We start from the raw sequence: 14,889 nt of genomic DNA on the forward strand, positions 1-14,889 counted from the left end.
AACAAAAAGCAAAAAACCTTTTTGTCTGCAATGCTTCAGAAGGAAAAGTAGACTTTTGTATTTGCCTCTGTGTGTATGCGCACACATACTCAAACCCCTCTGATTTTCTTGTTTTAGCCTCCTGTTACTGGTATACATTATTGAATCTGTGAAGGTTTCACTGTGTCTCACTTGAATTTCTTGAACAGCCCGGATGAATATGACGGCATGTAACTTCTGTGAGAACTAAGTTTTTGTTCAGATCGTGTTCTGGTAGTGGCTTGGTTTCCCTCACTTGTGACTCCATCTTCTTTTGTCAGTTTCTTGTGTTTTTTTTTTTTTTCATGTGCATTGGTAACAGTTACTGTGATCCAGAGCCACAGAAGGAAGGTGAGTAAGGTTTTCTAGGAACATTTATTAGTTCTGTGAAGGGTTTTGGTTATTGACATAGGAGCTCTAGTTGGACAGTGTTTGAGGAGGAACAGCCGTGATTAGAACTAGTGACACAAGTGCTAGCACCACCTCTCGGATGTGTGGCAGCTGCTTTTTGTGACCATGCAGGCTTTCATCAAGGTGGATAGCCTCACTCTTCTGGTCAAGCTGGGATGATAGTTGAGCTGTCTCGAGACAAATTGGCAGAGTTTTGTTCTCGCCTTGCAACAAAAAGAAGTCTTGTTGGTTTTAATCAGGTGGTTCCTTCAAGCCCACGATGCATGCACTCAAGCCAGGATGTTGCTTCTGCCAGGAACTTCTGCTAAAAATGTGGCGCTTTTGTGTGTCTGTGGCAGCTTGTGTACTAGGGAGACCCAAAGGAAAGAATGGAGAAGACAAAATTAGTTCGGGGGACAAGGATTCCCTCTTTGAATGCTTCAAGTAGCAAAGTCTATGATTCAAAGTAGCAAAGTCCTTTTCATGAGGAAAGCTTAAGTCAATGGTGTGATTCATTTGATTTATTATTTATGGTTTGTATGAGCTAAGAATCCTGTGATCCTTGCCCTTCTTTGAGTCTCACAAGGTCCTGTTATTCCTATTAGCGAAGCATATTTCTTCATACATCCCACAGGCATTCCAAACTGTTTAACCTTGATTATTAGTCCAGCTCACTGGTGTTTGTCTTACTGCTTTTTCTTTCCTGATAGAAGACTGTAGTATTTGAAAGTTATCAACCACTTCTTTTGACCTCATCCTTTAGACAAAAGGGTTTACGTAGGTTACAAGTAGTAGGCAGATTGTTTTAGTGACTGTTGTTATTTTTTTCCTTACAAAAAAAGGAAGGAGATTTATACTGTTAGGGAAAAAAAAACTGATTTCACTTTTATCAATCGCTGGTCTTGTATCCTGGAGTTTGTTGCATTTCTTAGTGTCCAAGTTTTTTGTTTCATTTTCCCCATACAATGTATTCCTTTTGGTTACATTTCCTGAGAACAGTTTTGTAACTAGAATGTCTTAAGTCAGAGATGGGGGTGAGGAAGGTTGTTGCTGCTTGCTTTCTGTTGCCTGTTAAGGTTGTATTCCCTGCTTCCCAAAGAATCAGGTGAGCCACATGAGCGCTCTTGACTGTTGCACAGCAGTTTACATAACCTCTTTTGAGGTCCTATCGAAACATTTTCAGAAAGCTACTAATGAAGTGGTCATTGAAGGTACAAGCTGCAGCGAATTACAAATCCTGCTGTATTCTGTGATCTGGAGGTTTATCGGATGTGTTACGTGTCAAGATATGAACGCTTTGGATTCCAGCACGTTATGTGGTAGTCGTCTGTAACGTGTGAGTGGAGTGGAGTCACCCACTCCTACAGAAGACCTCCAACAGTGCAAAGCTGTATGTGTGGATTCACTCAGGCAGTGGTTCTCTTGGGCTTAAAATGCTCTCTCTTATCCTTCTCCTCTTTGTCACCTCCCTGCTCTCTCCATATGTCTGTTCCCTTGCTGCAAAGATCTGTTCTGTTCTCCTTCTCTCCCCATCGCTATGTCTGACAGAATGAAAACAAATCTCTATGAGTTACTTCGTGGCCGTTGTTGGAAGTTGCCCTTGAACTCTGCAGAGTGTGGCTGTAATACGCATGTGGTATACCTGGAAGATGATCCCAAGTATTAGGGACCCAATGTAGTCAAACTTCAATTTTTCTCTGCTGTTATGACCTATTTTGTAAGAAGAACTTTGTGGCTTGACTGTAGATGGTCTATTTGAAATGTTTCATTGGTGATGTAAAACTTGCCAAGGTGGGATGCATGAAGGAGTTAGGCATGTTTTTTTTAACTTGTTTAATAAATTTGCACCTGATATGGTATTCGTAGCAAAAATCTTTGAACAAATCATTTACTTCTTAAAATGCTTTCATGTAATTTCAATGAGTCTGTCTTGATAGGTCCTGTTCAAGACACTGTGTGCATTGATTTAATTTCCCATGTTGTAGACTAAGAAGAGTGAAAATGCTAGCCTGAAGTTCGTGTTAATAAAGTTTTTGCCAGCCCATTACTCCTCTTGTTCTATTCTGAAACACGGTGACGTGACTGCCTTAAATGCAGAGTGACGCTGTTTGCATGACCAAACTGTAGAGCCCAAGTCCCACACTGCTGCAGTCCGCTGTTGTGTGAAGGCTATTTCTGCGTAACAGAAATGCTTCCACTTCTAGGGCTTCTCGAGCGTTACTCCAAGTAATGGGAACCATCAAATAGTTTTATTTTCCTGAAGTTGGTTTGAATCGCCCATTTCTACCTAGATTCAGTTAAAGATTTCTGGTTTTAATAACTAAAATACCAATAAATATAGAGAACATAGAATCTGTTGAGGAACATTAAGCAAACATCAGCATCCATATCTTCATCTTGTCAGGATGAGTTTTCTTTCTGTTTTGCTTCTGGTATGAATTGCACATTAAAATGAACACACATACCCACACCTTTCCTAAAAAGAACAGAGCATTATCTTGCTGTGTCTTTGTTTGTCTACCTGATCTTGGAATTTGAGCCACCTGGCAAGGAGTCTTCTCCTTGGGAAAAAAAAAGAGGAATGAAGCAGCCATGTATTTCATGTCTAGAAAAATCCAGAAATACTCTTAACACTGAAATTTTTATACTTATTTTGCAAACACCTGTGATAAAGGAGCTTGGCAGCAGTGTTCTCCGTACGTGATAATTTACTGGATGTGGATACAAACTTTTCTATCCGATTAACACACTGTAAAACCAAAATCAAGCGAAGAAACAGCTCTGAAACCCCCTCCTGAAACACAGAGTCCTGACAAAAATGTATTTGGCTAGTGGTAGGCACACGGTGCGTTCTGCGATGATTCCGGCAGGAGGAGGGGCTGCAAAATGAGCGGGCTGTTCCTTGGGCAGCAAGGAGATGTTTAAAACACAAGTAGGCAAGCAGGCCAAGCAAGGTACCTTTTTGGTGCTTGGAGAGGGGAGGTCTTAGAGATACAAGTTCCCTTACAAGTAAAGGACAGGAGCAGAAAAGCGACTTTCTCAGTCTCTGTGTGTTGGTGGAATTTCAGGTGGGAAGTTAAAATATGTACCTCTGTTGGAGGGGTGGTGGAAACAGGTCTAGAGAGCTGAGGAAAGAGTCTGGAAAAAAAGATTTAGAGGACTGAACAAAATGACTTGTTTGAGAGAGGCTTTTGAAGGGCTCAAACTGAAAGTTTAGTTTCTAGGCTTAGAAATCGGGTGTGAACTTTAAACAGACATAAAGATAAATTAGAAAAGGGGGTTCTTTCTCCTTAGGGTTTAATTAAGAGTTGTCACTCCTGTATTTTGGTAGGATTTTGTCACTAAGATCAGTATCTGCATTTCCTGATCTGGCAGAACAGGAAAATGATGTAGAACGCTCTGTATAGGAAAAGGAATAATAATAATAATAAAAAGATTTCTCAGTCTGTACCTCTCAGACTTCAGCATGGGTTGTACTGGATATTTGACCAGATTATTACAGCTGCATCATTTCAATCAGTTTCTCGGCACTTTGTTTTGCTTTGCAAGATCTTAAGATGAACAGTTTCCCTCCCTGTATTTTCCTTCATGAAATGCAGTTTCTCAGCCAACACTATTGATCCTCCAGGAGCACGGAGAAATGTAGCATCGCTCTGTTGACACTTAAGGCCTATACATGTTAGGCAGCTACTTTTCTTTTTACTACAGTGGAAAATAAAAGCATACAGGAGGAGAAAGCTTAAGTAGAAAAATAAAGTGAAAGCATTTGCAGCTATTTTACTATATATAAAATCAACCAGTTCTGAATATTTAGACAAATTTTAAGAGCCTGTGATCAAATTAAATGATTTTTATGGTTTTACTTTAAAACAGTAGGTTTTAATGGTTCTAATAGCCATTTTCTTAGATACTAATTGAGTTTATTGGTAAACCAGTTCCAGAAATAATCTTTGCCTCAATATCGTACCTCCTCTTGAAAGAGGAATACAAACTGTCCTCCTTCCTGCTAGGTAGTAGTAGTTCTTGTTGGAATACTTTTCCAGATTTTTTTGAGTAGTTTGGCAGTTACGTTTGAGAAATGGGATGATCAGTAAAACGAGAACTTCTGCGTTCCTTGTAATGATGTAAAAAATGAAACTGGGTCGCACACGTAACAAAGCAAATTGACATGTTAATTCTGAGCCTAGATCTCAGTGCTTTGAGACTTCTGGGGATGCTTACTGCCCCCGCTTTATGGCACTAGTTGTTAAATATTGTGAAATCTTTGTTTGAATCTCTTCGCTGCCTCTCCTTAGGGCTGTCTGGAGAACCTGATAGGACTATGCATGATTCCTTTGAGCAGCAGGCTGCAGTGACTCTCACCTCACCAGTTTTAGCCAAATTCTCACCAGGTAAGTTAAGGAGGGAGCGAGGAGGATTTTCAGACTGGAAGATGACTGAGGTTTTGGCTTCCCTGCTGGCTTCCATCGAGGCTTGCTAGCAGCTGAGATGGAGCTCCCTGGAAGTAGTGCTCACCTACTGATGGTCTGGAAGTTCAGCACGATCTGTGCAGGATCTGTTGCCACTGGTGGGTCACCAGCGGTGATTCAGTGTGTCCCTGGCCTGGACGAAGGGATTTTCATCACGCTGTAGCGAGAGGCCAAGTGCAGCGGGTGAAGTGCCATCCTGATGTAAAAGGCGTGTTGCCGCTTACTTTAGCTCTTGAGTAGATGCTATTTAAACCTCTGGCTTTGTTTATTGAAACTAGGACAATGAGGCCCGAGTGTGCTCTTAAAGTTTCCTTTGAGGTCTGTAGTGGCTGATTTAAAAATAAAAATCAGCTTGTAACAGGTTTAGCTTCTGTTCAGCTTGTATTAAAGTCCTTGTACCTTGATACGTTTCCTGCCATAGTAGCTTTCGTGTGTCCCAGTTCCATGGCTTGCACGCTGTGTAATGGTACAGAAGAATGGCAATATTGTGTAAGCTACTTAAAACATGTCTAAGAGCACTTCCTTGCGTGCTGAGACCTTGGTATGCATGTGGCCACATCTACAGCAAAGAAAGCAGCGAGCCTTATCGAGCAAAAAATAGTCTTTTAAGAAAACTGCATCAGCTGTTCCCTGTCTGTCTTTGCCTTTTACCAGTGTCAGCTGGGGAAGGAGCTCCGGAGGTGGTGAAGCTGCTGCTGCTTTCAGTGGCAGTGCTGGCTTCGGCTGTTTCAACATCAGCCTAATTTAGAAAAGTGTGGTTTTATTCCTTAAAATGCTGTGTTAATGGGGTTAATATGGGTTAAAGCTCCCTCCAGTAGGCCAGGTGGCCCCAGTTTTATTTAACAAAGTAACAGCCTTTTCCCTTTCCCGAAATGCTCTGTGGAAGTACTATCAACGTACGTGTTTGTGCTTATTCTAATTAGGACAAAAATATCCTGCTCACTACATAAACTTCTGATATTCAAATCAGATTTCGTGCTATTGGTTTTGGATGTGTGTTATGCGAAGAGGATTTTTTTTTTTAACAAAGGCAGACTCTTGCCCTTCCACAAGCTACAGAGTATTTTTAAATATGCCACCCACCTCACTCTTTAAATAACTAAAATTTGGCATTTTATTAGAAAGGCTGCTGATGCAACATTGTAGTTTGGCAGAAATTACTCCAGGAACCCGACAGCGCTCAGTATTTCCACCTTGCATATTGTAGGGGGATCAGGCCTAATTGCTAAGGATAAAAATGTAACCTGTCTATAAAAATACAGGTGAAGAACATTTTCATTGTTTATTCTGTACTGACCTCCTCTGTCATCCTCGCATTTGACAAATGGAAGAAGAAATTTGTCAAACGGTATTACCAAACTGTCTTTCTTTTTTTCCCCTTCTGCTGTTTTCTCATTTGGCTTGCCTGTGTGGCTGACTGTACTGTTGATGGTTGTCCAGCTGTTATTGTGTTAAGGTTTTCATTTCCTTATTTGATATTTAAGAAATTTTTAGACAGTACACCAGTGTTTGAGCTGTAAAACTGATTTAGGAAAAAAATAAACAGGGAGAAGTGTTAGAAATTCTTCAGAACATTGTGTAAGAGGTTTCAGGGTTTTGGTCATACCTTCCTTTTCATCTGGGCTTGTGTCTTTCTCCTTCCTTCCCTGTTTTGTGTAATTTGAAGCATGTTTTCTTTGTCACTGCTACTGATCTGTTGCTATTAGCACTGCCTCTTGTGTGTGTTCCACACCTTAAAGAGACTGAGGGGCTAATGGTGTTGTGCTCTCTTTTCATTTGGCATTCAGAAGAAATGCGGGCAACATATGTATTTCTGTCTGCTCAGCCTGGCTGCTTCTCCACTGGCAGCAGCCTTCAGCTAGAGTGTGAAGATCTTAGTGAATATAACTTCTTATTCAGCACATGTGTCAAAATTCAGCTATTTCTCAATGTTAAGTCAAAACAATCGTGCATGTTGTTTTTTGTTGTCTTTTTGCTTGGTTGTGTGTTTTTTTTTTGTTAAGCTGGATTTCTGTTGTGTGTGAGAAGTGTTTGAGTGTCCTCTGCAGTGCTCTGAAAGAGGCAAAATCTCTTTTTCAGTACAGACTTCTGATGCCTTTTGCCTCTTTTCCCCAAACATCATATCTTCAAGGCTGAGGTTTCACCCTATGACTTGACATACTTTCATACACTCAACGTTTAAGCTTTACTTTGCACGTTCCTTCCCATCTTCCAGTTCTTTATCATGTCTGTGTAACCTGTTTCCTTATTAAATATTTTAAAAAATATTTACTGAACTGGGCTAAAACAGATCTCGTCCTTCCCCATCCGATCAACAAACCTGGATGGATTCTTCATCTGTAAAATTAAGTAGAAATTCATGAAGTCTGAGAGGTATGGTTGTAGCTACGCTGAATCTTTGTTATAGTCAGCTGATAATAGATATGAGACGAACGTTTCTATTAGATTGCCTACCAACTAATTCTCAAGCCAGCTGATTTCAAAGATGGCTTGCATGTCTTCAGAAGGCCAGTTGATCTTTTATCTATTTCTTTGTCACATCGATAACTCTTTCACGCAGTTCCTCTTCCTTTTTTTTCTGATGTGGCTTTTTTCAACTGACCTCAAGCAACTGTCTGAAATGAGTCATTTTACTGAAGATCAGACTCTGCCCATGTTGCACAAGCTTTGAATCTACAGAAAATCAATGTAGCATGTTGAAGAGGTGAGTGATCGCTAAGTGTCCCGTAGTTTGTCAGGATCTGCAGATTTTTTTTCCCTGGGGGGTTACTGGCACCAGAATTGATTTCTATATTTTGCTGTTGTAATCACATCCCGGGCTTTGTTATTGCATGGTCAGGCATTGGGATGGGTTGCCCAGGGAAGTGGTGGAGTCACTGTCCTGGGGGTGTTCAAGGAGAGGTTGGACGTGGTGCTTAGGGACACGTCTTAGTGGGTGACATTGGTAGTAGGGTGATGGTTGGACCAGATGATCCTGGAGGTCTTTTCCAACCTTAATGATTCTGTGATTCTATTCTAAATGTCTATATAAGCATCTCTTCGAAGCCTGTCATCGTATCTTAAAAAAAAAAAAAAAAGCTGGCTGAGCAGGAGAAACAAATGTGATGTTATGCATATTATAGAGAAAATGTGACCTTACTACTTCAGGTTGCCTCAGCGGCCTGTTAGAACATTGGAAAGCTGAGCCAAGCAAGACATCAAATGAATCTAAATTTCTGAACTTAGCTTTTTTAATATTATCTTCTGAAATTTCTGTGTAAGTCTGTTAGCTTTCCACAGAAAGCTTACGCTTCTGTTATACTTCTGCAAGTGGGCTTTTTTGAGACCCACTTTGCAGTGATTCTCTCCATTTCATTGTATGCAGATTTTAGATACATGATGTGGAATTGAGTGTCATAGCAGCTAGATGCCTATAGCCATGAAGCGGTGTTGTATTTATTTATTTTCATTTTTTAGCTAAGCAGAAGAAAAATACTTCTAGTTCTAAAGAATCTTACAGAACGATAGGTGGAGAGTCTGGTGGTGGTGAAGCTGTTGTCAAGGAATTGTTGAAAAAACTGGTAGAGTTCTTCTTTAAGGTAAAACAAACTTGCATATGGAGAGCAGGAGCAGTGCAGTTAATGGAGGAGAGGTTAGGGGTTAAATGAAACCTTACCTATGGGAAAACAAGTTTAGTTGCTTGACTACCTTGAAAATCAGATATTTTCTGAGGTTTAAAGAATAAATAAAAAACACTCAAAAGCCATATGCCGAAATAACTGTTCCACTTCTTAGTATTAAATAATAATTGGGGATTTAAATAATGCTACAAGACTATAGAGATGACTTCCAAAGCACTCTTCACGCTTAAGCCTCAAGTCATGTGTTGGGTCCAAATCGTGGGGTGCATCTTTTCCCAGCGTTAGAACAGCAGCCTAATAGCTGCTGGAATAAAGCCTGGAAGCTCTTGACTGATACAAAGCTGTAGGAAGGAATATCGTAACCTCCTGAAGCACGGAGGGAAATGATACTGAATAAATATAGTATAAAATAAATAATAAATATAGCCTGTCTTTTTGTCAGGCTGTTAGTATGATCAGTTCTTCTCTTTAAGACCATCCCTAATGAACATGAGCGACTGACTTCTGCGGGGTTTCGTTTTGCTGCCCCTGATCAGAGGTACTGTTACACCCTGCACTCACGTGGCTCGACTATAGGTTTATCTGCCTTCTGCAGTGCGACGCAGGTGTGAGTCAGTAGGCTAAGGTACAACTTGGTGGTAGGATAGCCTGTCTTGGGTCCTTGTGCTTGTAGCTTACAAAGCAAATGGATTGCTCTGGATGTTAAAAATGTGCTAAAATGTATTAGATAGTTTTCTGCAAGTTCTGCCAAATCCTGGCAGTTACTAAGGTAAATCTATATAGCCTGGTTATACAGGGTTTAAAAGAGTAAGGCTTCCTGTACCCACTTAGCCTTTAAAGATGCATTTGGCAGCATATTCCCCCAGCGAGTAGAAAGGAATGAATATTTTCATAATATTAGAAAATATGTTCCTCTGTGTCCCTGCCTTATCATCTTCGCTAGCTATGACTAACCAGTAAAGAAATTCATTCAGCTGTGGTTGCGTCAGCGAAGTGGCCTCTTCCCCTCTGCCACTACTACAGGACTGTTTGAAGACCATTTAAATTCTGCTCAGAGCTCTAGGTGATCTTTTTTGGCAGCCTTATGTATGCTTTTACATTAAGTGCTAGGTTGCAATAATTTTTAAAAGGGTTGTCTGAAAGTGGATGTTTTTGTGTGTATTTATAGATGGTATTTGTCTTAGAGATGCGGATTTATTCCGTACCCTGTGCCTTTAGCTCATTGACAGGACCTTGGTTCTAGGAAGGTATGTCATACTTGGATTTTACAACAGGCTGAGAGAGTGGATGCTGAACCTGCCCCTGAGGTCCAGAAGAAAATCAGCAAGTAGAAGTAATTCCAGTGGGTTTGCATCTTTGATACTGGGTGCCTTTAAGAGCTCATTCCCATATTCTCCACCTAATGTTTAATTAGATACATGGCAAATAAATGTTGTCCTTGCTGCTAATGAACGTTCCTTTTGAGGCAAGCCTACTACCACCATATTTGTCCTGGAAAGTCTCCTAGCTTTCTCTTGTTACGTCAAAATACACTCCCCACCCCCGCCACCCACTGTGGCTATTCTAGAGTTGAACATTACTGCCTCTTGAATTTCCTTTTGGACTCTGGAAGCAGTTTGGTTTAGGACAGTGAACAGGTTTGTAGAAGTAACATGTCCTGCTGTAGATGTTGCCAGGAGTTTAGAAAGCAGCCACAGTGGAAAGATGTTTTCTACATTATATCCACAGCAGCTCATCTGCTGTCGATAGCTCCACTTGTCGTAACCAGAGAGATTTTTAGAGCATTTTTTAAGGTTCTGCTAGTTGTGTGTGTTTTTTTTTTTTTTTAAAGCAGTTTCATTTGATAATAATGCTGTAGTTCACAGAAAAGTGTTCTCTAAGAACTGACTTGTGTTCTAAGCACTGGAGGGAGAAAAGCTCAATTTGCCTGCCTGAGAGCATGCCAAAGAGCTCTCATGGTGGAATTCCTGGTCTGGTGAAATCAAAGAGGAGGGCAACAGGTATAAAACATGCCCGTAGATCACACAATCTTCGTATGGTTCAGCCAAGTGCAAAATTACCTCACCAGATTTGTTTCAGTTGCTTTGAATTGATTTGAAAAGGTGGAGAGGGGCAGAATTCCTTAAACTGAAATTGTTCAAGATAACTGCGGTGGGCAGGAGAGGAAAATAACCCTCTGGTGTCACTCAGCGTGAAAAGCATAAGCTTAAATTCACGTCAAGGCAAATGTAATGCTATTTTATAGTTGTATAAGGCTGTTTAAAATGGTTATCAGTGTAGGGGAAAACATGTCTTCATTTTCTAGGCTCTTTTTTTTAACGTGCCAAATAAGTGTGTTTTTTTTCCTCCTCCCCTTCCCACACTAGAAGGAACACTTTTTCCTCTGGGGACAGAGATAGGATGAAGCTAAATATATCACTTGTCGGCTGTTCTCCATCACGTTGCTTCAGTGGTTATTATTTGTTTGAGTTTTACCTTCAGAGATTCTGCCTGATATTTGGTGACATGCATAATGAATAGAGACACAGCAATTTAAAATTCATTCTTTATTGCACTTTGGTTTTAGTTTACAAAGTGCTATAAAAATGAAAGGGATTTTGTAAGCATTAATCCAGGCACTTGGGGAAATTTCACCTCAATTTGTGTGACGAGGAAAGAAAACAGCATAAGTCTCTGCTTGCAAGTTGTTGGTCTTTTTGTTGCTGTTTTGTTTTCTAGTTTCAATGCTATGTAGGAAGGTTACTTTTCTTTTCTTTCAAAGCATCACCCTTTCCGTGAGGGTGAGGAAGCTGGCTGGGTTTGAGGGCCATGACCTGTGGCCTAGCTGTGCATTTTTGGTTGGTGTTCGTTCTTGCTGAAGCACCAGCTCGAAGAGCCTAAAGGCCAGGCTGAGGAGAACAATGCACGTCTCCGCAGAAGGAAGCCTGGGAGACAGCAGCTGGAGAAGAGATTTCAGATAGAAAGAGAGTGGCTTCTTCAGCAGTCCATTAGTGCTCAGAGGTACAAAACAAAGTCTATGTGTACCTAGGTGTGCTTTAAACATCTAAAAATGTAGACATCAAAAACTTGTTCCTTAAAGTCTTTTTATATACTGTGTTTACTGTGTTTTGGCTAACTGGGGAAAGGACTGAAACATTCCCTTTCTCATTCATGGTGGGAACCAAGCAACGATGAGGAATAAGTTTCATACTGCTGTAAACGGTATTCTAACTCTGGCTTTTCTTTTGATACTCTTGACTCAGAATCGGCATAACCAGTTGCCAGCAATGGCAGCTTTGTCCTGAAAGCCAAGCTTGGAAGTTCTACTGGTTGCGATCATTTACTCCGACTTTCCAGTCTGCACCTAAATCCTGTTAATCCAGCTCCTAGTTCATCCAGTATTTTATCCTTTGTAGGAGCTGACAGTAGAAATTGTTAGTTCATGCTGAAAATGCACGTTGGCAAATAAACAGGTAGCTGTTACAACACACATCACAGGAGCATCTCCTCAAGCTTTATGCAGAGCCTTTGATCAAGAACTTGCTAGGGAGACACGGTGGCAGTATGCTGACCCGGAGAGGACAACAGAGTGGTGGCAGAAGGTATTCTTGCGATCTCGATTGAAGGGCCAATTCATACTCTCTGAGCTAGTGTAATCAAAATAGCCAGACCAGCTTTGTAGTTCAAATAGCAAATGACTTCTTACCCACTTTATTTTGACTGAAATGTCTAGGGGATGCTCATTCAGGTTAATTCCTTGGGCAGATGTGAGGAGGCAACGACTCCTGCTTGGAGAGAAAGTAGGGTTTCTGCTGGCAGGGGTGGATCTGGCGGAGGTCACGCCTCCCTGGCCTCAGCCTGTCACATCCAGAAATGTAAGCAGGGCATACTGAATTCCATGGTCCTCGTGATTTCCATTCAGCAAATCCTGTAACTGTTTTCCTCTTCACTCTCTCCACTGCTTCAACTTCACTGTGATAGCTTCTGTTGCCAAAAAGGGCTGCTGGTAAGCACGTGAGCGTGCTTTCTATTTTCTAAATTATTTTTCCTGATGTTTAGGAAGAGATTAAAAAGTTGCTCATTCTATATTGGGAAGCAGCATTAGGAAGTAAGAACAAAAGATACGAAATCTTGAATGAGTTGCAAGCAGTAATGGTTCCTGAATATTTGCTGTGTTGTAGGATACTGATGGGCATGGAGAGAGAGGAAGAGGAAGGGATAAAAGCAGGGACTGGTCTGAGCTCAGGAGGGCCGGCTCTCTTTGTGGTCAGCACAGAGCGCGATGCTTTTGAGGCTGCTGCTTGGAATCATTCCCCCACAGGCGAAGAGTGGCCAAGCTGAACAGCTCTTCATTATGAAAAGATACAATTTCTCCTTTTTGTTTTCACTAGCACCTGACCCATCTGTCGGACAGCTTGGTTTGCACAACAAGCCGAAAGCTTGTGTAAGAGAGAGGCTCCTTTTGTTTTTGTGATCTGAACAGCTCATCAAGGGATCTGTTGATTTGGCACCTCTCATCCAAAGGAGGGTGAGGAAGTGAGCATCCGGAGCAGTGGGATGAGGGGCGTGAAGCAGGGCTGCCCCTTCTTCCTCCTCTTTTGCCCCATGTGCACTTGATGTTCATTTGAAAACAGCAGACACGGTAGTCTTGGTAAACCTTTATACCTTGCTAGGTATAAAGGCAGTAACTAAACAGTAAGGGGGTTCTGTGGCAAAAAAATTTCTCAGTTGTTTCGGTAATGTCACCGCAGCCTCACTCCTGATGCTGCAGAATGTTTGTGTAAAAATGCTTCAAACATAAGGAATAGCCAGCATTTTTGTTTTGAGGCTGTTCTCGAGAAGAATGCACTTAAAAAGGACTTCTGACTGAGAATGCCCTGCCACACCTGGGGCAGTGTCAGAGTTCAGTGCCAAGCCTATTGATGCTTCCTTTCGTGGGTCACATCTGGGTGCTTTGTGTTTTGGCACGCAGTCAAAAACCGCTTTAGCCCTTTACAGGGATTAAACATTGCTCTCAGACACTGTAACTCAAAAGACTGTGTCCAGTGTATGGTGTGAAATTAATCAAAAGGAAAGAAAATTAATGACCTGCTGTGGTGCCATCCATCAGGATATCACTCAGCAGGTGTGAAATTAACTTGCCTTGACTGTGGATTAAATTTAACGGCATGACGTGAAGCTACAGAAACCGTTTCTGTTATTACTAGGAAGCAAGCAAGCTTTTTTTTTAAAGATTCCAGATTAATGAACTGCTTACGCCATACAGTGGATAGTCCTGTGATCATTTAACAGCATGAATTTAGATTATGTTCCCTAAGAAGATCACGTATTACTGTATCAGTAAAAATTGTTAAAGGCAGGCCACAGAAATGCGTTTTTAATTTCTATAATTACTGTGCGCCAGATGGTGGGTGCATACTTGTTTCCAGTGTACTATTCCGGCTCAAATATAAGCAGTTGTGATCTTTATTTACAATTAATCAGATTTTAACCTAGGTGATTTGAAATCGTATTGTGACTACGACGAGTTCCGAAGAAACACACAGAAGAAATGTCTCTACTGCTTGTTATAGTTGCAAAAAAGCCTTTCTTTTTTTCCAGATCCTAATTCTGAGGATAGCAAAACTACTCACTAATTTTAACTGTCTGCCAACTATTTTGGAATGAATATCTAATATTAGATTATCTACTTAAAGGATTTGATAAATCCTAGTTAGTTTGTTACATATATATGTAGTTCTTTGAGAAGTAATAATGAACTGCAGTTCCCCTACCGAAGGTCCCAACCCTCAGAATATACCCCTGCTGCTGAGGCTTGACTTTTTATCAGTTGCTCTGAAAGAGCAGTACTACAGAGATGTAAAATACATTACAGTTTATTAACTGCTCAAGATGAATGACGAAGATGAAGGAAATGTGCTTCCCAGTTTAAAGATCCTGCCAGCTATTTTCTTTCTGTCCCTTCCTGCTTCCTTACATGTGTGCACTTTTTCTCTGCAGTTGCCCTGTATTTTTAATGTGGCATTTATTACCAGTGCGAAGGCTCCCTTTGACTTCTGCATTCTTCATGGATTTTTGTTGAAAATGCCTTGAACATCCTCCTTTAAAAAGGTTCAGTCACCTCACCTCTTTCAGAACTCCTGATGTTTGTGCCCTCGGCAGAAAAGTAGTCATTTATGTGTTTTTATGTGTTTTTTTCATTCCTTCACACCCTCCTCACCCCTCCCCAAATGAGTTCTGACTCCCCATTTCCAAGAATTAAGGAAGTTGCCTATTTGTGATTAGAAAGACTGAGTTGGGACTTGCATGGTATTTTTCTTGGAGGTATATCAGCCCCACTTCTATGGGGGCTCCACTTTATCTTCAGGTTGGAAGTTCACAGTGTATGGCCATGTGCTCGACTATTTGGTCTT

General features: G+C 41.0%; 1 protein-coding gene across 5 annotated transcripts in view; it reads left to right on the forward strand.

Annotated features, from left to right (window-relative positions):
- Positions 1-14,889, forward strand: part of MGAT5 (alpha-1,6-mannosylglycoprotein 6-beta-N-acetylglucosaminyltransferase) — a 119,447-nt gene that overhangs the window by 2,553 nt on the left and 102,005 nt on the right. Inside the window, exon 1 of one of the 5 annotated variants that reach the window (XM_050711696.1) lies at positions 7,508-7,581. The exons of 3 other annotated variants lie outside the window; for them this stretch is intronic. The gene's annotated coding sequence lies outside the window, so the exon portion shown is untranslated. Of the gene's footprint in view, positions 1-7,507; positions 7,582-14,889 lie in introns of those variants that run through there. One more of the 5 variants, XM_050711698.1, reaches the window with a different exon arrangement.

This window comes from Cygnus atratus, chromosome 6 (assembly GCF_013377495.2).
Source record: "Cygnus atratus isolate AKBS03 ecotype Queensland, Australia chromosome 6, CAtr_DNAZoo_HiC_assembly, whole genome shotgun sequence".
In the NCBI taxonomy this organism is placed as follows: Eukaryota; Metazoa; Chordata; class Aves; order Anseriformes; family Anatidae; genus Cygnus; species Cygnus atratus.